This window comes from Triturus cristatus, chromosome 12 (assembly GCF_964204655.1).
Source record: "Triturus cristatus chromosome 12, aTriCri1.1, whole genome shotgun sequence".
Taxonomy (NCBI): domain Eukaryota; kingdom Metazoa; phylum Chordata; class Amphibia; order Caudata; family Salamandridae; genus Triturus; species Triturus cristatus.
In genome coordinates, this window is record NC_140595.1 from 158,609,803 (window position 1) to 158,634,268 (window position 24,466).

Consider the following 24,466-nt stretch of genomic DNA (forward strand, 5'->3'; position numbering starts at 1 on the left):
CGCAGACTATTATACCCAGAACCCTGTCCATTCTTGCTTTTGATATTACACGCTCTAGGTGGCTTGTGTAGAGAAACAGATCCTTGGCTGATGGATGCAGGAAGTCTGGGTCTTGGTGAGAGGCTTGAGTGGATAACGCAGTGATACTTTGCACGTCCCTATTCCACAGCAGAATTCCTCCTCCTGCTTTGCCAAAAACATCGTAGTAAGGAAGTATACCCATTCTGGTTCCATTATGAATGCGCAGTTAAGCCCCCTTGGGCCGCTTATTTGCCTATTCACCAAGGCCCAAAAGTTCCTGGAGTTGGGGTTCTTACTAGCACAGAGGAGTGTTGTCCAGAAATACTCTGACTGTTTGTGTTTTTCTGTGAAGACTGCCTGCAGGTTTTCTGTGCCTGCTTGAATACATTGAGTAACTACTCTCCCTGTTTCTTCCGGACTCTCCTCAGAGCCATGTTGCAAGCTTAGAATCCTTGATCATGGTTGAGGTAGTGGTTTAGTTGGGGGAAGGCATACTGACAGGTTAGCCAATGGAATTTGGCAAGCAGTTGGTGATCGGAGACTCATTATCAGCCCTGGCTGCATCTAGGTGCTCAATGCATTCAGTCATGACAGTGTCACTGATGGAGCCACTCCATTGAAGACGCTTAAGGTTCTCTGTGCATGTTCCTCTACATGTGACACTTGCCACGGCATGATGAGGTAAACTGGACGAAATGATAGTGATCTGTGGATGATGGTCGCTCCCCCCCCCCCAAAAAAAACAATGTGGTAGTTTTCTACAAAGTGGAACATTTCGAAGTTACAGATGATATAGTCAAGAAAAAAACAGGTTTTCTCATCAGTTTGTGTCCAATTCGGAGGTGTCTCTTGCGGAACGCGACCATTCAATACTTTATAGCTCACGCTATTAAGCTACAATATTCGCCCAACAGGCTTCGTGGGCAACCCCTTGGCTTAGATTGTTCAGGGTGCTCTCGGAGTAAAACGCCTTATGATTGTCAAGGAGATCTTACAGAGGTTTGCATTAAAAGCCCCAGTCTTCCAGGGGATGGTCACTGGCTAGATCACGCAAAATTAGAATTAGATGGTTAAATGTAAGCCTCTAAATTTGGCCTTTAAGTGGCCTAGTCCATAAATGTTTGTGAATCTGCTCCTCACTTTTTGTCGACACCAATACCATTCTCCCTAGAACTTAAGATCATCTCAACAGTGCCCCCTTATAGCTTCCTCCTTTCACAGATCCTCAATTGTCCGTTGAGCTTTTTCAGTTTTGATCCCAAGTTATGGATACCAGCGGACATTACAAATATATTCCCACATTTCCTTTAGGAATGGGGAAAGTATATTTAGTTAACTGTCTTGCCTTACCATCAGTGTGGTCTTCTACCATGGGACGGATGGGTGAACGAGCATTTAAGAAGTCTACTTATTTTTTTATTTCTATTTTTTATAGGTATACTTAACATTACATAACTAATGAAAAACAAATTTTAGTGTCACATCTTGGAATGTCAAGGGTTTCCAAAATAAAATGGAGGAATGCATAACCACTAACTTGTTAAACTTTATTCTCCTCCAATGAACTTTAACAGACGAGCACCAATTCTTCCAAAAGTGCAAATACACTCTTGAATAAGATAGGTTGTGGTGACAAAGATTTCCCAAGGATTCAAGTGTTCAGTGGGTTACAGCAAAGATTCCAAAGTGGAATCCTGAAGCAAATGTAATCCCCCTAGATTTTTTGCATCCGACTACCCATTTGTGGGGGCTTTTACTATGAGCGAGTCTCACGGAGTAAATTCACAATATAGGACTGAAAATCTTATCCACCAGTGTCCGCCTTTTAAGATAAGTTCTGTGCTGCAGAAGAGGCTCTGGTCTGATTACATGGAACAGGAGAGCACATGTGCACATGTTGCACATGTGAGACTACCATCTTGACTCTTAAAGGATTGGTACTTACCTGGGGAAGAAGGAAATATGCATCTGTTAATTAGCTTGTCACACTACACCTGGGCTGGGACAGCCCAAGCCCACAGAAATAAAGGAGGAAGGCCAGACCTCTGGACAGCAACACAGGAGGGGTCTCCTGAAGTTCTGGTAGGAAGGGGCTCTCAGGGAAGCTCTGTCCACAGACAACTTTCATTTTCCCTATCAGATTTTTAAAGAATGCTGTGGAAGAGGGTTGGGCAGGAGTGGAATGATGTTGTGGTATCCTAGGTTTGGCCAGGGTTGCCTGCTTTTTAGAACTTTCCACACCCACTTAAAAACCCCTGCAGAAAGGAGATACTGATGAGAAGAGACAGAACCTGAGAGCAACAACAGCGAAATAATGCCCAGCTAGAAGGAGAAGCCACCTAATGTCACTGAAAAGATGGACTGACGGACTTTAACTCCAGCTGACCCCCAGGACTAGTAAGGGTCCCTCCACGGCCAGTGGCACTAGCCCCCTTATAGGGGGGGGGGGGGTTTAGGGCCAGAAACTCTACTGACCTCAATTAAAAGGGGTATGGCAAATACTATTGGGCTGCAATACTACAAAGAATAAGGGTTTTCCATCAATGTATTACTTGCATCTTAGTTGGTGGTAGATTATGTTAAAAGCTGCACAGTTTGATCCATCACTATAAACTCACAAAATAAGTAGTGGTGGCAATTCTTCCTCTGTTCAGACAGCCAAATTCTGGCAGGGTGAGAAATATTCAAGAATGTTTGAAAATGAAATGTGGCAAAGACCTAGCTAGTCCAAAATAGAGGACTCCCTCACCCTAAGCACCACGTAATACAAGCATTTGCAACGCGATCGGTCTTGCATTTACACGAGTTTAAGCTTTGGCTTTGTAAATGACAATGCCTTTTATTTATGTTTTAAAAACAAATATATAAGGGGCGTGGCCAAGATGGCGGTGGTGCAGCAGTGACTCCTCGGCGCTCCGCTCGTCATGGCCATATAAAGCTTGGGATTAGCAATCCCGGGACCCCCAAACCGCTGTACAGAAGCCCTGTACCTCTCTCCAGGGAACGAAGAGGTCAGGAGGAGGGAAGTGCCCTCCCGACGGCTAGAGAGAAGGAGCGGGAGGCAGAAACGTAGCGGCCGCGAGGCCTCATTGGTGCCCACGAGGTGGTGCCCAGCAGCAGGAGAGGATTTGGCGGAGATGGGCCTGCGGGGGTATCGGGAAGTGTGGGAGCTGTGCCCACTCGGCCCCCAGTCGCAGCCCTCTATCGAATTCGGGCCTGTTGCCCTCAGGTCCGGGCCATCTCGAGGCCGGAGCTCTGGAGGGTTGGCGGAGTACAGCGGGCCCCGCAAGTGTGGCTGCCATCAGACGGTGTCCCGGTTAGTTCCAGGTGCAGCCTGCATCCGTCTTGCAGGCCCCACTCGCGTGGGCCCTCGACATCTGGACGCCGTCGCAAGAGAAGGCAACGGGCCACCTTTGCTGCCAGCGGTGATCTGCGGGGCTCTGGGGGGCCCGAGCATCAGGAGGGAGAGGGTTGACCGCCAATTTTTTTCAATCCTGTCCGGGAAGGAGACAGGAGTGGTAGTGCTCTATGCAACACACTTCACTGGGAGGATACTAGGGGTGCAAATGGAAATACCGGGTAGGCGGTTGTCATTGCAGGTGGTAATGGGATGTCATTCCTATACATAGGCATCGATCTATGGGCTCAACGAGGGACAAGAGGTGTTTAAGGACACCATAAGCTCGATACTAGAATCCGCGGGTGAAAACCTTATAATAGGGGGAGACTTTAACATAGTACAAGACCCTGTCCTTGACAGAACCACACACCGGATGGGTCATGCAGGGGCATTATCCACATCCATGCAGCTGTGGCTGGGGGAGGTGGGACTTGTGGACGCCTGGAGGCAACGTAACCCCGAAGCCCGAGATTACACCTTCTTTTTGGCGGCCCATTAGTCCTATGCCCGACTTGACTTCTTTTTAACTACACCACGGATCACCGTAGGTTTCCTGGACACATCCATAGGCATCGCGTCACTCTCAGACCACACACCGATTAGCCTCTCCTGGCGCCTTGAAGGGGATAACCAGAGGCACAGAACATGGCGTCTTAACCATAAATTGCTTAGGTACAACGCAAATATTAAAGAGATCCAGGAGGCCATACAAACCTTTATGGACCATAACGATGATGGTCAAAAGCACATACACCTACTATGGGACACATTGAAGGCGGTTATCCGGGGACAGTTCTGGCGAAGGCGGCCAGATTGAACAGGGACAGGAAAGAAATGAGGGGCCGACTAGAGGGACAGGTTAGAGAACTGGTAATGGTAGAAAGGGAAACCGGGGCAATGTGGGTGGGTCGCAAGCTCACCACTGCTCGCAAGCAGCTGAAAGCGTTGAATCTCTACAGAGCGGAGTACTCCCAGCTCCGCACCAATCAGTGCTTATATGCTGGGGGGGGGGGGGGGGGGGGGGGAATAAGGCGGGAAGTTGCTTGTGTGCCAGGTACGCTCACAAATACTGTAGCGCCAGATAGCAGAGATAGAAACCGGACAAGGTGACACGATACAAAGCAACGACTTGATAGCCCTCGAATTTCAAAAATTCTATACAGTGTTGTATAAGGCAGATCCCTCGAATGAAACAGCAGCAGTGGTGTATGTCGCTCAAGGACAGGCCGACTCTCTTCTGGCCATTGACGCAGATAAATTAGAGGCGGACATCACACCGGATGAGGTACTGAAGGCGATTCAAGGTTTGGCGTCAGGCAAGGCCCCGGGGGAAGATGGATTTTCCTCAGAATTTTATACAATCCTGGCACCAAGTTTACTCCTGATACTTACACGCCTTTTTAACTCCTTCAGTACAGAAGGAACAATCCCCACCTCCATGCGTATGGGCTCGGTGGCGGTCTTGCTAAAACCCAGAAAGGACCCGAAGAAGTGCACATCATACCGTCCTATTTCGCTGCTGAATGTTGATCTCCAAATCTTCACCAGCATACTGGCGGCCTGCTTAGCACCACACATGTAAATGTAAATGTTGTAGACTTGTAAAGCGCACAGCTGCCCCAGCAACGGGGCGTCCCGGCGCTGTAGACCGCTGGGGAACCCGTCCTGGCTATCCCTGTGAGATGGTCCCTTTCTGGGTATCTCCAAGGTGAAACCAGGCATCCCCGGCATCTGTGGGGGGCCGTTGTAGAGATGAGGCAAGCTTAATGCCCAGAGTTGCCGAGTGTGTTCCTGGTTAGAGTAGGTACCGAGGCGAGAATTATCGAGTCCGTTTTGACCCTGGTCCACGACCCTGCCGCGTCGGGAATTGAACCCTGGTCCCTGGCCGATTCTCTGCTTACGGGTCTGCCGCCTCTAACTAGTGAGCCACACCTCTCCACATGCAGGGGTTAGTGGATCTGGACCAGTCCGGCTTTATCCCTGAAAGGAACTGTAGCGATGGTTCCAGCAGACTATGCCACCTTATTGGCAAGACCCAATGTTCACAGAAACCAGCCTTGCTCTTGTCGGTCGACGCCGAGAAGGCTTTCGACCGGGTACAGTGGCCTTACCAACGCCTGGTCTTGATGAGATTTGGCCTGGGACTGCGTTTCTTGCAATGGTCTTCCTTACTCAAACAGATACCTCCATACCACCACTTATGTGAGAATTCAAAGTCTTTGGTCAGGTCTCAGGCTTTAAGATGGTTATACACAAGACACAAGCCCTTAGCCTCACTATTCCTAGTGCTGACCTGGAGCGATTAAAGGCAGACTATCCCTTAGGATGGGCGGACTCATGTGTCCCCCATTTGGGCCTTCAAATATTCTCCACGCTGGATCGTACGGTACGTGAGAACTACGATACACTACTAAATAGCACCCGGGTCGCTGATCAACGATGGAGACATCTTACAATGTCTTGGCAGGGCTGGGATGATTAGCTGCAGTCAAGATGACTATACTTCCACGTATATTGTATGTCATGCACTCTCCCACTACAGCCCCCTCCTCAGATACTCGCCAAACTGCAACACCTCTTAGTGGATTTCGTCTGGCACAGAAAGAAAGCCCGCATGGCAAGCCAACAAACCTATTTGAAGCAAGCTGATGGGGGCCTGGGACTTCCCAACTTGGTGTGCTACTACCAAGCAGCCCAATTACGCTATATGGTCGAATGGTATAGGCTAATGTCCGAAAGCATTGGTGTTTCATAGATCGGGCAATAGAGGGTATACATATGTGGAAGGTCCCATCGCTTCCTAAACGTTACCGCCCAGTGGGGGTATATATCGCCCCGGTGTTGAGATCAACGGAGATGGCTTGGGACACGGTCCAAGTCGCACAGGGCCTATCAACCCCTATGTCCCCATTGACTCCCTTCATAGGTCATCCGGAGTTCCCCCGGTACGTCAGGGACAGAGCTTTCTTACATGGCAGGAAGCTAAATTGCAAGAGGGTGGGGGATCTCTTTGACGAGAATGGTATAATGGATTTCCACCAACTAGTGGAGGGATATGGGCTACCTAAATCCACGTACTGGCAGTACCTTGCCCTAAGACACTGGGTGACACAACCAACAGTCCGTATACACGCAGGGCGGCCTCTAACAAAATTTGAGAAATGGTTCATAACCAGATCCTCCGACAAAAAGCTTATGTCAGACATATATGCCTTTTTAATCCCGCCCACACAGCAAAGTAATACACCAGCGTTGGGCAGATGGGAGACAGAGTGTGCACAAGAATTTTCCCCTAAGGCAAGACATTGTACACAGGGCCAGAGCATCCTCTTGTAGTACGGCAGGCAAGGAGATGTTCCTCAAAATAGCACATTACTGGTACTACACCACAGAAAGGGTGGCGTGCTGGAAACGGGGGGCAGACGCCCTCTGCTGGTGCCAATGCGGCCAGATAGGTACCTTGACCCATCTATTGTGGGAGTGCCCCAAGATACAGCCCTTCTGGCAATCTATACTGCCTGACATAAACAACACCTACGATATCAACCTACCACGATTTCCAAAGTTACATTTTACTAGGTCTCCCGAATGCCTTAACATACCCCTTGAATTCATGTAGAGGAAGGGCCATTAAGCTAGCGTTAGAGACGGCCAAACAGGTGACACCGACTAGGTGGTGTAAGGAGGGTGTCCCCACCAGGTTGGATTGGTTACATAAATTATGGGAGGTGGTAGGAATGGAGAAGATTACAGTCAGCATATCTCACAGTCTTACCCGCTTCGATAAAACCTGGAAATCCACACTGGAGTTTTTATCTACTGAATTTAACGAGCTTACATGCCCTATGTACCTACGTGAGACCCCCTGAGACCCAACGACATCCCTGCAGCAGAGCCGCAGGACGGATGAAGATGCCCACTAGGCATGGTCGATAATAAGTGCTGATCCCCCCCACACCCCTCTAATGTCTCTCCTCTTCTACACATCTAGCATCTATCCTCTCTGTCCTTCTTTTAAATCTGACGTTTTCCCACCGGCCAAATGGTTGTAGGTGGTGAATTTCTTACTTCTTTTTTGAAAACCAATAAAGAAATATAAACCATGAAAACGAAAACAAATATAAAAGGCATTGTCATTTGCATTGTCAGTAGCTCAAACTATGGATGACTTGACCAATTACCGTCCTATCTCACTGTTGCCTCTCCTGAGCAAGTTGCTAGAAAAACACGTTAATAAACATCTTTCAAACTTTGTCGAGGAATCCGGCTGTTTTGATCGATCTCGGTCTGGTTTTAGACCCACACACAGCACTGAGTCAGCCTTGATTGCCATCATGGATAACATCAGACAGGCTCTGGACAACGGACAGACAGTTCTACTTGTGTTGCTTGACTTGTCGGCGGCTTTCGACACTGTCTCACACCAAATTCTGCTCAGGAGACTCCCTGAGATTGAGATACAAAGATTAGCCTTACAATGGATGCTGAGTTTCCTTATGCACAGAACCCAGTCTATCAATCTAGGTCCTTTCCGTTCTGAGACCACGGAAAGGAGTACCCCAGGGATCCTGTCTCAGTCCCACTTTATTTAACATCTATATTGCTCCTTTGGCAGGTTTACTTAGTAAGCTGGATTTTATACCCATCTCCTATGTGGATGATACTCAGCTCCTGCTATCCTTTGATAAGCATGACCGTAATGCTCAATCCATCTTCTCAGAAGGTATGAAAGCAATCGCCAGCTGGATAAGGCAAAATTTCCTCCAGCTCAACGAGGGAAAAATGGTATTGTCCTGTTTGGTGATGCTCCCTCGAGATGGTCCCCGAGCTGGTGGCCAACGGACTTGGGACCTGCACCGGAACCCCAAGACTGTGGTCAAAAATGTAGGGGTCCGACTTGACGAGAAATTAATTAGGAGGGAGCAGGCTTCTACCACCATTGGTGCCTGCTTCCACGCTCTAGGTCTCTTGCGAAGAGTATTTCCCTTTCTGCCCTTGTCCATTCGGAAAACCCTGATCCAGGCACTAGTACGAAGTCGACTGGACTACTGCAATGCGTTGCTGATTTCAGCCAGCGAAGCATCTTTGAACAAATTGCAAGTGGTCCAAAACACCGCTGCCCGACTGGTCTATAATGCTCCTGCTCTTACCCCTTCCCTTCCCCTTTTGCAGAGACTGCATTGGCTGCCAGTGAGGAAACAAATCCGCTTTAAGATCTGCTGCATTGTACATAAAGCCATAAATGGTGATGGACCCAGTTATCTGGCAGAGAAATTTTAAAAATATCAGCCTCGCAGGACACTGAGCTCAGGGACCAAATCCCTACTTGTGGTCCCACGGTGCAAAAAAGCTTGACAAGGCGGGAAAGCCTTCTATTTAGCCCCTACTTTCTGGAACCAACTCCCTATCCATTTAAGGGAATGCTCTGATCACATGCAGTTCCGTAGGCTTATGAAGACTGCACTGTTTTAATTCACACCCCTGTTGTTGACCGACTAAGTAGTTCGCGAGCGCGGAGATACCCCTCGGGGTCGTTTCAGGCGCTATATAAATCCTAAATCAATCACTCAATCAAACTCGAATAAATGCAAGACTTATTGCATTGCAAATGCTTGTTTAGGTAAAAGTGCCTGCCTTTCACCACAACAGAACCAAGCCTCAGTGACGTGCCTGGCTCTAGCCCCGCCTGTGCCCCTCTCGCAGAAGAAAACAGCAAATTAATTAAATAACCAAGCAAACAGAATATTTAATATGAAAACAGGGACACACCACAATAAAAGTACACATTTAATCAGGGACGTATAAATGAGAAACTACTAAAAAGACATTGCTGTGCGCCGCTTGTGTGAAAGGCCCATGTCTGTGCCATCTACACCCTGTTTCAGAGTCTCTCATTTCCTGAATTGGTTTAACCGGGAAAATAGATAAAAGGCAAAAGCACGCAGTACAATCGGTAAAACATGATGTAGAATAAAATCGAATATTTAGGTAGACGTGAGGGACTGAGGTATCCTGTAGTCTGTTTACATTTGGTATATGCCTCTGATCCTTGCTATTGTTCCAATGCTGGGCCAGAAAAGTTTGGAGAAAACCCCTGAATTTCAGACACCACCCTTTCATTTCGCCTGAAAACAGCTCCAACGAAAACTTCTAACAAACATTTGGGGATGTCTTAAGCCACCTCACTGTGGACGTCCTGTTCGACAGGCCACCTCGACTCTTCGATAAACATTTTTCTAACAAATATATTTTCCCGTGTGCCTTTCAGTCCCAGCCGGTGACCAGAGCTGGTGACTTTGGAACTGGGGAACCAGGTTTAAGTCCCGCCGTCGGCTCGAAATCATGTGGTTCTAGGCAAATCACTTAATATTGCTGTGCCTAACTATATTAATTAATCTGGCCTTTTGTAAGTAATCTGGTGCTCATTGAAAGTTCTCCAGCCGAGTTCACGCTATACGAAACTGCCCAAAAAGAAGTACGTTTCGCAAGGATCTGCGCTGTAATGGTTGTGTCTAATAGAGCAGCTGCCAGTGGTAAAAGACATATTGTGGTACTGCAGACCTCTGAAGGATGAACCGCTGCGAAGTGCGATCCGGCGCTCAAAGCACTTGCAGGGAAGCCTGGTGTAAAGAAAAGGGCGCGTGCAGGGAAGCATCGTGCAAACAAACTGGCGTAACCGCCTACCTCATAGCTGAGTCGGTTTACATTAACAACAGATACCCGCACCCCTGAAAGCTTTGGAAGATACGAGAAAGAGTTGTCAATTACTCCACATGATCAACAATCGCGCAAATAAAAGTAAACAGTGAACGCTAAATTGAGCGGTCCGTGCTGCAAATTATTAAAATAAACAAAGGCGGCTGCAAAAGCGAAAGCGGCCCACCCTGAAAATTAATTAAATAAACAAGCATGGCTGCTAACATGAAAGCGGACCGCATTGCAAAAAAAAAATAAAAAATGGTGCCGTTATCCATGATAAAGCAGACCGTGTAGCATGACCAGTAAAAGGTCCAGTCCTTATGGGCGGTCACAAATGGAGACAAGGCAGCACCAAGGAGAAACTAAAAAGCCTATTTACCAATAAGAAGCCTGCATTTAAGAAGGACAATGACACAAAGCAAATGACAAATATGGGAGGAGAGTGGACGAGGCTTCCAGGGCATACCCTACTACAGCATGCCTCGCAGAGCGAGCAGCTCATGCGCGCTGCCGCTAGGCTCGACCTAAAAAACTAGACCATGTGCAACTAGCCCACACTCCTGAAAATAATTTGTATGTGCCAAACATTAAAACTTCTAGTATCATTGGGTGACCCAGTGTCCCTTAGAACCTGAGTGCACAAGAATGTGGAAAATGTCGGGTACAGAATCGATTCTAAGTTTACTGAATAATAACAATAGAAACAAGCATTTACAATGCAACGGTCTCGGCATTGTTAAAGTTAGAGCTATTGGCATTGCTCATCAGCACTGATCATTTCAGCTGAACGACCCCCGCGTTAATGGAACTATTGGACGGAGTGGAGTAAAGAACGGTGGTGCAGAACCGTGGCTCAAAGCAACACACCTCTGAGCAGCAGCTCCATTTACTCCTCCAGGAACATACTTCAATGTGCAAATAAGTGCTCTGGAGCCATTAAGTTGGACGACACAAACTATTCATTCACTACACTCCAAAGCACCATTGCCACCACCTTGCAGGTATCCTGGAGTTATGGTGGATGCAGAGATTATCCTACTCCTCACATGGACTTATTGATTAGGAATCCTGGCATCCATTTCACCAAAGTTAATGCATTATGGCATGTATTATCTTGTGGACAGATGCCAGAGTGTGTGGACAGCTGTTGCATATCATCTTGCAACCAGCACGATTTGCTTTGACCTTTTCCAATTTTCTGAAAATTGCAATCAAAACAAGAACTGTCAGTCCCATTGCTCTAAGGGAATCATAACATACAGTCCCATCTCCAATGGCGATTAAAGCATCCACTGTCAACAGGTTGTGTAACAAAATATATCTGAACTGATGTGCCTAACGCAAAGTTTGTGTTTACAGAGTAGCTAAGCTACAAGATTCATTAATACCGGCCCTCATATCTGTACCCCTCTAACATTACTCAGTAACAAGAACCCAGATTCACTGCTGCGCAAGAGGTGGGACGTGTGGAATGAAGGAGCCAGGAAGGTCCAATGACTTGAAAGTGCCTACCACTGCTCTTATAAGTATCAACAAATGCCACCTTCATGAAACCCCTGAAGGCTTCACCCTTCCATTAAAAAACTCTGGTTGGGCTTCTGGGCCTAGAAGCAATCTCGACAGCTTGGTATGCACAAGTGTGCAGTTTCTATCAATCAACATAGATAATCCTTAACCGAGCCCTCCATTTCACGTGATGTTAAGACGAGACACGCAGATGCCACTAATAAATTTAGTGGAACTCTCAAGCTTCAAGTCAAGTATTGAACTAATGAGGTGGGTGTATAAATAAATAGACGATCACGCAGACCTCATCTATTGTGATAAAAGTCAGTTCTCTCGGATTCCATGCTCTCCTTCTATACACACACTCTTCCAATTGATTCAATCTACTCATAATTTAACTCACAGCGTTTCATTTTAGCTTATTTCCAGAATATGTGTAAGGCTATATTACGCCCAAATTGAATCACTTATAAAAAATAAAACTGCACACAAAACAAGACGTGTATGCCAACTTGCAGGCACATCACATGTGAAGCAAAGTAAACAATTGGCATTTGTTTGCTTAGAATAGCGAAAGCACAGTTTACATTTACAAGATCCAGTTCCTCAAGATGCAAGCAAACGAAACCGACTTCACGTGCACAGAAAAGGCAACCCACAACGTGGCCCGAAATTACTGCGATCTCGAAACCATGAAGATACCAGTCACAACAAGGCGGGCGTCGCGCTTAAAAACCAACATTGTTTTCTAATACTCAAACTGTAGACAAGAAAAGCAGAAAACTGGAAAGCAGTGATAACATTTTTTATTTTTTTTATTTATCGCTCTCGGTCATTGGGCCTTCGTGTTTATACATTTGCATATGGGATTAAATTGTATAGTCCAAGTTTTACTTTGCATTGTGGTACATGTAGTCTTACACATACAATGGGATAAACAGGGCGGAAAATGCCAAAAATAAAAGACAACTCGGGCTCGATAAACAACTCAGACATAGACAGTTATGTCCTAGAAGGTCAGAAGAGGAGAAGCCCCTCCATTCGGGAGGGACAGTAGAGCCATTCAGTAATGGAGTTGGGGGAAGACAAGGGCCGAACTCTTAAGGGTACCTCGTCCAGGCTAGGTTTCACATTCTGTGATTCGGAGGGGGGGGAAGAGAAAATCATAAAGCGTAACGAGAATTCAGGCAAAATACCAACGTACGAACCAGTAAAATAACTCACCTTTAATAGACACAGAAGACAGCGATGCGCCTTCCCTGCTTATCTGCGTTGAAAATCTGTTTATTCACTTTTCTTGTTCTCCAAAAGCAGCATGCATAGGCAATTAACTAATGCTAATACGCAGAAAAACTGCAAGGCCACGAGCCATTCTTGACTCCCGTGACAAGGGCGTGCGGGCCCCTGCTCCTGGCTACGTCACTATTATGGGGTCTTGTGATCTCAGCAGCGCCGCGCCACACCCCTTCCACAGTTTGGGAGTTTAGAAAGAACAAAGCTGGCCAGAAGGGCTGACACACCTGAGGGGAGGGCGGTGGCTGGAAGGCGGCCAAAGTCTTACTCAAACTCGAATGCCTTCGCAGAATTTGGAGCCCGCCTGTGACTTTCTTTGTTGGGAGAGACTGCAGGGCTGAGAGCCTTCTGGAGGCTCTCAGGGGGGAAGATGGAAAAGAAATACCTCTGGATTAACAGATTGGTGTAGGGGCTTTGAAGAGGTTCATGTCTTGTTGGAAAGCCCATGAGGGGACTATTTCTGGCATTTGCTCGGTGCGCATCATTACTTTAGGGTCCTTATAGGAAAAGGGATGGAGCGCAGTGAAATTTAACAAACCTATACTGCCCAACACCTACTGGGAGATTCCGGGGCGCAAATGGCACGAATGGAAGGTACTGTGGCCCCTCGATTCTCACACGCAAAGAGTCCGGCTTTTCCAGCTCCTGCCAGTCAGTCAGCCGTAGCTTTGAGGCCTGCGTTTCTGTTCCCACCTTCGGTAGGTCGCAGGCTCGTAGCCCTCGGTGTCTGAGGCAGCAGCAGTTCACCTTTGGGGCTTCCTGACACGAACCACGAGGAGGCGGGACCAGTGCCGTTTCAACGCTGGGGGCGGGGAGGAGGAAGCAAGATTAAAATAACACGCATCTGATGTCTGGCGGATTCAAACACTCTAAACTTTAAAATGCGTGGAAAACAAGGAAATGCGCGTCCCTGTCACTAATGCCCAGCTCTTTCTCTCCAGTCAGTGTGTAAGGGCATTACATACGTCCAAGACATCCTTCCATCAGCAAGGAAGCCCGGGGCTTATCAGAGCTTGGAAGAACCGGGAGTGCTGGGGTCGGCATTCTGTGGGGAGAAAACGCCGCCGCCTTTCTCCGAGGCGAAGCAGAAATGCCTCTGAGAAACGCAGCGCTGTTTTCGGATTCGGGGGCGTGTTTTCCTTTTCTCTCCTCTTGCCATTGGCTGGAGGAGATAATGAGAAAAGTTGAAAAAAAAAACGCCCCCGAATCCGAAAAGGATGGAGCCTGTTCGGAGTGACGGACCTCTTCTCCAATGGCTGGCCAGCATTCAAGAGGCCAGCCAATGGAGAAGAGGGGCGGGTCCAAGTCATTATCTCTCGCGAGCGAGACTGCGCAAGCGCAGCCTTCGCTAGCCGAGACCTAAAAAGTGCTCCAACTTTTCTGTAATAATCTATGAAAATGTAAGAGAAGGAAGAACAAACAACACACCAAAAGATTGCGAGAATCTGAAGTTGTATTAAGTGAAATTTCAATATATTCTTTTACATTTTATGATGTTAAGATAACATTAGAAGGCTTTCACAGTTCATGAACATATGAGTTGTTCAAACGGCGCAAGTGATACGGTGAAAGAAGTGCTAAGTGTGAACGAGATATATTCAGTGCTACACAGGTGGTTAGAAACTGGCCAAAGAAAATCCATCCCTATGTACATAAATCTCCACTTGGGATTTAAAATTCCATTTCCCGCGGGGCGGAGAGAGTAGGGTCAGGATTATGACAGGCATGTCATAACTACACCAACAAGCATTTACAATGCAATGGTCTCGGCATTGGTAAAGTTAGAGCTATTGGCATTGCTCATGACATTATTTTTGTTTATGTTTTTAAAACATTTAACGAAACGGCATTGTCATGAGCAATGCCAATAGCTCTAACTTTAACAATGCCGAGACCGTTGCATTGTAAATGCTTGTTATCAATAAGCCTGGGTTACCATGCAGAAACTCGTGACATGGTAAGCATATCATCATTTTTGAGCAGCCTTTTTACTGCTTTCCTCATTTTGCAAACGTAGTTGCTCTGACTTTTACCCAAATCTAACAGACACTGCCTAGCTATACGTACATTCCCCTCTTTAGTTAGCAAAAATTAAAAAAAGTTTAAGCCAACTTCCATTTAAAGTGCTGGGGCCTCTGAATGTTGTTTTGAGACTGACGCACTGGGCAGGCCTAAGACTTGGCAAAGTACCCTTCATCCATACCATATATTTTAAAATCGGAGGCTTTACCCAGTATTATTCCTGCATTACCGTAATTCAGAATGGGATTTATTTTAGAAGAATAGTCTTAAAAATGGAACAACCATTTGCCTGCATAGTGTTGGTTAAATCGGAAAACACCATAACGGGATATTTTTTCTTGATTCAAAGCATACTGCATATGTTTGTCAAAATGTAACTTATTGTTAAATAGAACTCCCACATACTTATAAGGGTCCACAGTGTTGAGCTTTCTGTGCATTATTTAGTGTCCGGCTAAACGAACTATTCCTATTAATGTGCTTGACCTCGGTTTTTTAATATTAAGACGTTTATTTGCCTTGCTAGACATTTCAGGGGAAATTAGCTGGCTTACTTGTACATCTGCAGTTCTATCAAGTTATGTAGGGTTGTCCAAATAAAATAGTGCATTCACTGGCCTGCGTTTAATGTAGGGGGGCTGTCTTGTGATTTCTTAGAAATTTCCGGAAGATCCATTTAAGATGGGTGGTGGGGGGGGGGGGGGTGAGGCGGGAACCAATGGAGCCAAAACTCGACCATCTCATAGGCTGTTTAAAAGCAAATCTGTGTCAAGTTATTGCTTGCCCGTGCATTAGGTTTACCTGAGTCCGAGTTTTGGTGTGAAATGCTACCCTTTGAGATTTTCAGCCTAGCAAGCTTTGTCCAGCCCTGTACTTCATATTCTGACATGAAGACAAGAAAACGCACACATATTATTAGACTCAAATTATGAGGCTAGTAAAAATAGTTTAAGACGAATGGTGGAGCACCGCTGCCCTTTCACGCCAGGTAACTAGAGTAAATGTGGCTCCATTTGACACCAGTGTGAAAAATATTGGGAACATAAATATCACAATACACAAATATTGCAACAAAAATATAAACTTCAAAAATATCGAAAAACTATTGGGGAGAAGACTATCTTCACAAAATAGGTAAGTGTATTGAAATATTCCAATATATTCAGCATTATTCAGCATTATATTTAAATTAGTTAAAATATTGATTTAAAAAAATATATAATAAAAAAAAGAAACAATACTTAAAATAATTATTGGAAAATTAAAATACACACAAACACCCATGTTCCGATACGGTGTAGGTGCTACCCTGTCCATGGTGTTGATGCTGCTTCTAGACAGATTTGGTCACCATCTAATATGCAATAGATATATTGCAACGAAAAACACACCCACTGTTGAGGAGTCAGTGCAATCCTGTTTTATTGATCGTATGCGTAAAACTGGATTACTTTGGTACCCTTTGAGGTAGCCCACTAGGATGATTGAACCCCCCCCCCTTTTTTTGAACTATAATCAATTGTTTTATGTGAGTATCTAGATAATATGTGCCCACTGGGGCTTGATTGTCTGCAACATAACGCAGGCCAATTTGGTACGCCCAAAAATACGTGCAGGAATACTCGTTGCAGTATGGCTTGGATCTATATGGATCTGTAATGTAAATAGAACCGTGAAACTGAAGGGCATGTTTGGTGTGTTCACAAAAGAAAAATCAATAAAGTTTTTGCCGGTGGAGTTTAGTACGTGGCCGGACACGCGATCGTAATTAAACGCCTTCTCACTGCAATTGGGTAAATGTTCAAATTAATGTATATGATGATTATGATAAATTACTTCATGCCTCTTAGGCAAAATAATGAAATTATGAAGACATTGGGTTTCAACTTTCAAGTTCGGTAACTTGTAAAGATTGAGTCTTTTTACTCTGTTCTTTAACTTGGTCCGATCACGTGTCACTTTATTTAAATCAGTGATGTGCAGAAACACAGTTACTCGTGAGCAAGGAGCTCTAACTACGAAATGCGTAGAGTGTTTTGGGTCTAAGCCTAATAAAATTTTACCTTACAAAATTGAGTCCACGGCCTGCTGCTTGGTGTATGAGGAGACAGCATTGGTTGATGTAAAGGGACTCGCCATCCCACCGTGGAACGCCGTGATTTGTGGACGGGGTGATGCGACTGCGCTTCACGCTTTGCGGTTGGATGAATGTGAGATACCCCCACCCACCCCATAGTACTTCGGAGTGTATTGGACCGCCGGTACAGTTGCCCGTTGTGCCGCATGTGGATTTGTTGTATGGCGGGGACGGATTGTAATGCGGACCTTATAATTCCCCATTTTGCAAGAGAGCTACACAGGACTAACGGCTTCCTCTCAACGAACGCGACAAGAAGTTTAAAAGAGGAGTTTGCAGGCGGTAACGCTGACATTAGTGTTCCACGTGCACGGACGTAGAAGGGATCTGCCTTTTGTGCCACAGCGGAGGCTCGAAGAGTGGCTTGGGAGCTGGAAATGTGGCAGACTGCGGTGCCCTGAGCTGAGCCTTGCTGCCTTTCTCCGAGGCGAAGCAGAAATGCCTCGGAGAAAGGCAGCGGCATTTTCGGATTTGGGGGTTGTGTTTTCGGATTCAGGGGCGTTTAGACACGCCCACCGAAAAGTAACGAAAAAACACGCCCCCGAATCCGAAAAGGACGGGGCCTGTTCGGAGTGACGAAGCTCTTCTCCAATGGCTGGCCAGCATTCAAGAGGCCAGCCAATGGAGAAGAGGGGAGAAGAGGGGCGGGTGCAAGCCCCTCTTCTCCAAAACATTAAATCTCGGAGCAAGACTGCGCAAGCGCAGCCTTCGAGCCGAGACCTAAAAAGGAACACTGATGAAGGCATAAAAGTTTTGCTCCATTAACCCACAAAAGACACATTTTATACATTGTAGACGTTATTCCATGCCTGAAAAACACACTAGCTATATTTTTACCCAGAAACTCAAATTTATTTTTATTTATTTTTATTTATTTTTGGAGTTTTATATGGCGCTGGCAAGACCCGAGGGCGTCGGAGCACTTTACAGCAGATTATAATGCAGGAGTCCCAAAATAAGGCATAGGTATGTATACATATTGGTTCATAATATCATAAAGTCCCGGCGTGTGGTGCGACACATGAGATAAGGTAGTCCTGGGAGCCTCGCACCCTGTCTTGAACAGGACCATTTCCAGGGAGGGGGGTATCAGGGAGGGGCATAGGGGCACTTGGAGGAGGTAGATGATGGTGACAAAGTAGCATGGTGCTGCAGAAAGTTGGCAAGTGTCCCATTGCTAGGGTTACCTGTTCGGGAAGGCACAGATGAGGAAGAGGTCTTTTAGGAGTTTTTTTCATTTTACAAAGAACGGGATATTCCTAATGTGTGCTGGGATGAAGTTCCAGATTTTGGGTGCGTTTCCAGCAAAGGATCGTGCAGCGGATTTTTGTTTGCATGTTTTAATAGGGATGAGCAGTAGGGAGTTGGAGCTCCTGAGGTTCCTTGTCTGGCCGGCCTTTTTGAGTTTGGAAACCAGGTATTCTGGTTTCCCTGTGTGGAGGGCTATGTGCGTGAGACAGGCAGTTCTGAAGCTGGCACGCATCTCTACTGGGAGCCATTTTAGTTCTTTGAGTGCAGGTGCAATGTGCTCAAATTTCCTGACTCCGGTGACCATTCTGGCTGCTGCGTTTAGAGTAGTTTTGAGGGGGGCTAGGTGGGATTTCGCTGTACCATTGAGGTTAGCATTTCCATAGTCGAGTCTGGATAGCACCAGGGATTGGGTGGCTTGTTTGAAGTCTTTGGGTGGGATGAAGGATTTTATTTTGTTGAGAAGCTTCAGATTGAGGAAGGCACTCTTCACGGAGTTCTTGATGCGTCTGTCCATGTCCAGTTTAGGGTCTAGGGTGATTCCTAATGATTTTATGGAGTTGGCCGGGGTGAGATTACCGTTGAGAGAATTGATTGCTTTGATCCATTCCATGGTTTGGGAATTTTTTTCTTTGTTGGAGATGAGGAGTAATTCGGTTTTGTATTGGTTGAGTTTGAGGTGATTTATGGCTAGCCAATTTTGGACTTCTTTGAGAGTGTTGTTTAGTCTCTGAATATCTTCAAAGGAGGAGGTTTCCAGATAGATCTGGGTGTCGTCTGCATATAGGTGGAAGGTGATGTTGGCTTTTTAGGTCTCGGCTAGCGAAGGCTGCGCTTGCGCAGTCTCGCTCGCGAGATATAATGACTTGGAGAAGAGGGGCTTGAACCCGCCCCTCTTCTCCCCTCTTCTCCATTGGCTGGCCTCTTGAATGCTGGCCAGCCATTGGAGAAGAGGTTCGTCACTCCGAACAGGCCCCGTCCTTTTCGGATTCGGGGGCGTGTTTTTTGCAACTTTTCTAATTATCTCCTCCAGCCAATGGCAAGAGGAGAACACGCCCCCGAATCCGAAAGCGCCGCTGCCTTTCTCCGAGGCATTTCTGCTTCGCCTCGGAGAAAGGCAGTGGTGTGCTTGTTATCTCCTGTTGGAGGAGAGGCAGCGAAGGGCGCCCAAGAAACGACAAAAGGCCTGCATCCTAGTTCACAAAAAGCAGCAAGGTAGCGAACTCTCCCAATTCAGGCAAACTAAGCGAAATTACCTTTCCTCTTGGGAACAATGATGGCAAGAAAACACACTTAAATCTGGCAAGGTAATGTTACGGTTATGTCAGGATTACGTTTTATATGCACCGAGAGCGCCGCGACGTCACTGGAATATTCCATTCCGTCTCCGGGTGACATTGCGCACCAGTCTTTCAGCTCCTGACGACCCAGCCTGCAGACCGAGGCAGCGGCGACGCACTCATCCTACAGTCTAGCCATGAAGATCTGGGCCTCCGAGCACGTCTTTGAGTGAGTCCGAGGGGGGTGTAGGGAGCCGGTTGTCGGGAAGGAGAGTGTCTGTTCGCCGGTCCTCTCTCCCGGCTTGACATGGCTGCCGCAGGAGAGTTTCAAGGTATAGGGGAGCGCGGGGTGCATCTTCGCGGCGGAGAATAGGCGGCCAAACCCTCGGGCCTTCTCTGGCTGCCTGTAGGAGGCTGGTAGACATCCGGAGTCCATTTGAATAACAAGTAGCTGACACAGAAAATTAGATAATTTTAAATGAAAACATGACATATCGGTTTTGCGTGTTGCGGCCGTTGGGCCGTTATCTGTGCAGTTTTGAAATTATTTATTCAACTGTAAACGTAAGTAGACTCGATATGCTACGGTTAGGGGGTTGTTGAATGAGCTCAAAAGGAAGGGCACCCACATAGGTCATCGTGCCCACCATGCCTTGTGATAAAGATGTCTTTGGTCCGGCCGTTCAGGCAGGGGTCACCCAGCAACTTGTCAATTGGAGCTCAGTGGCTTAAAAGCCTGCCGCTGACATCTGCTGTCGCGAGTGCAAACCTCGGCAATTCTATTTTCGATATCAGTTTATTAACGTTATGTATGTATTACGCTGCAGTAATGGGTAATCAATTCCAAAGAGTTTTCCTGCATTTCGTGCACGTTCCCCAACACTATGGTAATGCAATGCGCCTTGAGGCTGCTGCATGTGGTACTGTCACAAAATGAATAAACTTGATTGGTGTTTTCCATCACAGACTAAGAGGCAAAGTCCTCACACTCTTGCGTGTTGAAGCGCATTAAAGCTTAAGTGTTATTTCTCGCGTTTTTTCACTCAGGTGTGAGCTTCATATTTTGAATTGAATGGCACAGTTTAAAGTGCTGACAACTGAATTAGAATTGAAATCTGCTGGATTTACCATACATTACGTAACTGCTTCCACCCACGTTTCAATTGGGTGAGGTGTTAATATTCCCCTGCCCAAAACAATGGGGTTGTGTATTTCCCCACGATCGATGCATAGTGTCATCGATGTCAAACGTGTAGGATTCTAGGAGCTATGTCCTGTCTCAAGAATATGTATTAATTTGATGTTCTTTAAAACGATTTTTTTTCTTTGTGTGCAATTTGTGGGCAACCGCATGTGTGGCATACTGAAATGTCGCCGTCCTGTTTATGTCCTCCTACAAAGGCGTGCCTGTGCGATTAATGTGCGGCCACGTAAGAACTGGAGGTAAAGCAAAATGAATGGAGGCGTCAAGTTTGGCTTATTTATAACCTTGAAGATGGTCGACGTGCCAAGTTCGTACAATAGCAGTGCCACAGCATGATGATGAACGCGCACAGCCCCATCTTTTTTCCTTGGTTTGGGGTGGGGGAGTGAGGTAGGGAGGTGTGTTCTTTCAATCGTTTAACAGATTGCATTTTTGTTGTTGTCTTTTTTATGTCTGTCCAACCAGGGCCTCTTAATGTTACTTCATGTGTATAAAATACCTACTTATAGAGCTTTCGGCCCGCGCACTTCATTCATCGATATGTTACTGTGCCATTCACGTTTTAATTCTGCCCACTTCATCCGCTATCTAACTTCAGTGAGAGATGAGCTTATACTTTTTTTAATGATATTATAAACCTGTTTCTTGTGCAGTTTTAGAAGGAATGGTTTTAGTCTTGGGTTACACATTTTGTATGTATTTTATAAACTGATTTTTTTTTATTGTACGAGATTTATATAATTAAAAACAAAAAATTGAGACGAGTATTACTTCTCACCAAGAGCACATCACTAAGAACACATCCATTCCAAAAGTAGGTCCCTTAAGTGTCCGGACTACTGTGGCGATGTGTGCTTTGAGACTAAACAATTTTTTTTGCTGTCAGCTATTTCTTTTTTTTTTTTTCCCAATTGATGAGTCTGGCAGCCTCACCCAATAATAAAGTTTTGCTAGTAATATATTAGAACCAGCCAGCGCAACACCGGTTTGCTCTGCCAATGATTGTTATAATGATGTAATATCCCATGCGATATTATATTTGTCACAAGAGGTTTAAGAGTTGGTTTCAGCACTGAGAGTGTGGTAACCGTAGTGTTAGATAAGATGAGTCCGCGTGGATCGATACATCCTAGTCACGCAGATTCTCCTTGATGTATCTGGCTGTGTTTGACACCATTGATGTCCAGATTCTGTTAAATCAGATGGACTTTCTGCAGATTGGTGGTAGTGTGTTAAACTGGTGTCAAAGTTTTCTGACTGGTCAATAAGTCCAGATTTAATTAAACGGTCTGCTCTGAACAAAAGCAGTTAAAATGTGGAGTTCCGCTGGGTTCAGTACTGCCCATCCTGATTTTTAACTTGAATGTAATGCCTCTTTGCTTACATTGTCCACTGCAATTATAGGTGCAGGTGATGCACAGATTGTATTTCAAATCCATAATCATCAAGCCTATCTGATGTTTTGAGGTCAAGCCTCGTTAACGTGTAAACCTGGGTGTCATATAATAGGTTCCATTTAAATGGTGTAAAATACAAGGGTTTTGCTACCACTTACATATTTGCAACTACGAATTATGGCCCCCATTGATGGGAACCAAACCAGTACTGGAGCAAAAGGTGAAAAAATTAGGGATGTTAGACTCAAAACTGCAAATAGAGGATCACATTAACTAAGTAATTAAAAAAATTCCGCTTTGGTGGCTCTGTGTGTGTGGGTGGCTGTGTGTGTGTGGGTGGCTCTGTGTGTGTGGGTGGCTCTGTGTGTGTGTGGGTGGCTCTATGTGTGTGTGGGTGGCTCTATGTGTGTGTGGGTGGCTCTATGTGTGTGTGGGTGGCTCTATGTGTGTGTGGGTGGCTCTGTGTGTGGGTTCAAACGCAATAGGTCTCTCATTTGAGAGTGATTAAGCTATTGACATTGTAAATAACAATGCCGTTTCTTTAAATCTTTTAAAAACGAAAATAATGTCATGAGCAATGCCAATAGCTCTAACTTTAACAATGCCGAGACCATTGCATTTTAAATGCTTGTTTAAGTATGGCGGTGAGGGGTTCCATATAAATGTTGAACAGTAGAGGGGAGAGCACCGATCCTTGTGGGACACCTCTGTTGACAGGGTGTCAGTCGGATGTGAAGGTTTTGAGTTTTATTTTTTGGGAGCGGTTTTGTAAGGAGGAGGAGAACCATTGTAGGACCACTTCATCAGCACCTACTCTGTCTTGCAGAGCCTTGAAGAGTAGATTGTGATCCACCGTGTCAAAGGCTACCGAAAAGTCCAGAAGGATGAGTAGGCAGCATTTGTCGGTATCTAGGGATTTGTGCATGCCATTCACGATGTTTAGGATTGCGGTCTCGGTGCTGTAGCCTTTTCGGAATCCCGATTGGTGGGAATCTAGAAGGTTGTGGATGTCAATGTGCGGAGTTAGTTGTGAAAGAACGTATTTTTCAAGGGTTTTAGTAAGGAGGGGGGAGGTTGGAACCGGGTCTGAAGTTGTTCAAATCGTTGGTGCCAAGGCTGGGTTTTTTCAGGAGAGGTGTGACTTGGCCGACTTTGAGGCAAATGAATGCTTTAAGTGGAGGGAGAGACTAGGGGTTTAGTGGGATCCCTAACATCGAATGGAAGCATTTACCCAATACTAAAATCAGGGGTTTTGGAGGAGAATACAGGATCAGGTGGGATGATGATGATGATGATGGCACCTTAAGTTTTATGCTATGGAAGCAATGTTCTATTTGAAGTAAAACCATTTAGACAAATATAGAATTACTCTCATCCACACAGTGTTGAAGAATACAGCCAAGGCTTGGACCTGGCAATTTGCCATTAGGCATAGCCTGTTGTTTTGCCATAATTGTCATATTGGCAAGTCTTCGCCACTATGAAAAAGAGAAAATAATTTGGTCTCAAGAATTGCGCTGGTACAGTAGTCCTGAGTACTGAAAGGATCCATTGTGTGCACAGATATGCTATTTATGAAAGAGCAGAAAGTTGTCACTCACAATGAAGTTAAATAATGACTCGAGTGGCCTACATTGTGCCTTATTCCGTAGATGTGGAAGAAAAATGTGAACACCGCAACAGATCAATGGATGAAGAGGGCTGGCTGAAAGCCCCTAAAAATAAGATCAATCTTATCTTAGCGAACGCCAGACTTTAAAATAACACAATAAGCTTTCATATCCATCACCCCAGCTTTTTCAACAGGGGTGCCAAGAAGAGAGAAGAAAATACAGAATGACAGGGCTCAAAATCAAAACTTTCTTTGAAGACTGAACATCAGGAAGACATGGGTATCGAGCGAAGGGTATGGCAAGCTCATTAAATTTCCAGTATCATGCAAGACAAAAAAGATGAACACATCCCTTAGTTAATTGGCATATTTAAAAAAAGAAAAACACAACAAAACCTGGCGTGATGTGAGTTATGGTTTTCACTGTATACCATAACTGGTGAATTTCATGGATTTTTCTGCTTTGTGTTATTGAACATAACAAACCTTTATCTGTTTTTTCAGTGACTGCGTTCTTGTATATACATATAGATCTAAATATATATATAGTGATCAAGCAAATGAGGTTTGGGCAATTTTAAAAAATACACTAATAAAGAATAGGAATGGAGGACTGAAACAAAGTAGGCTATTCTAAGAGAGAGAAG

The 24,466-nt window shown here is 45.6% G+C and overlaps 1 protein-coding gene across 2 annotated transcripts in view; it reads right to left on the minus strand.

The window, feature by feature from the left end:
- The window catches only part of PIAS3 (protein inhibitor of activated STAT 3), a 291,739-nt gene that overhangs the window by 212,418 nt on the left and 54,855 nt on the right, over nucleotides 1–24,466 (minus strand). The gene's annotated exons all lie outside the window — the stretch shown is intronic.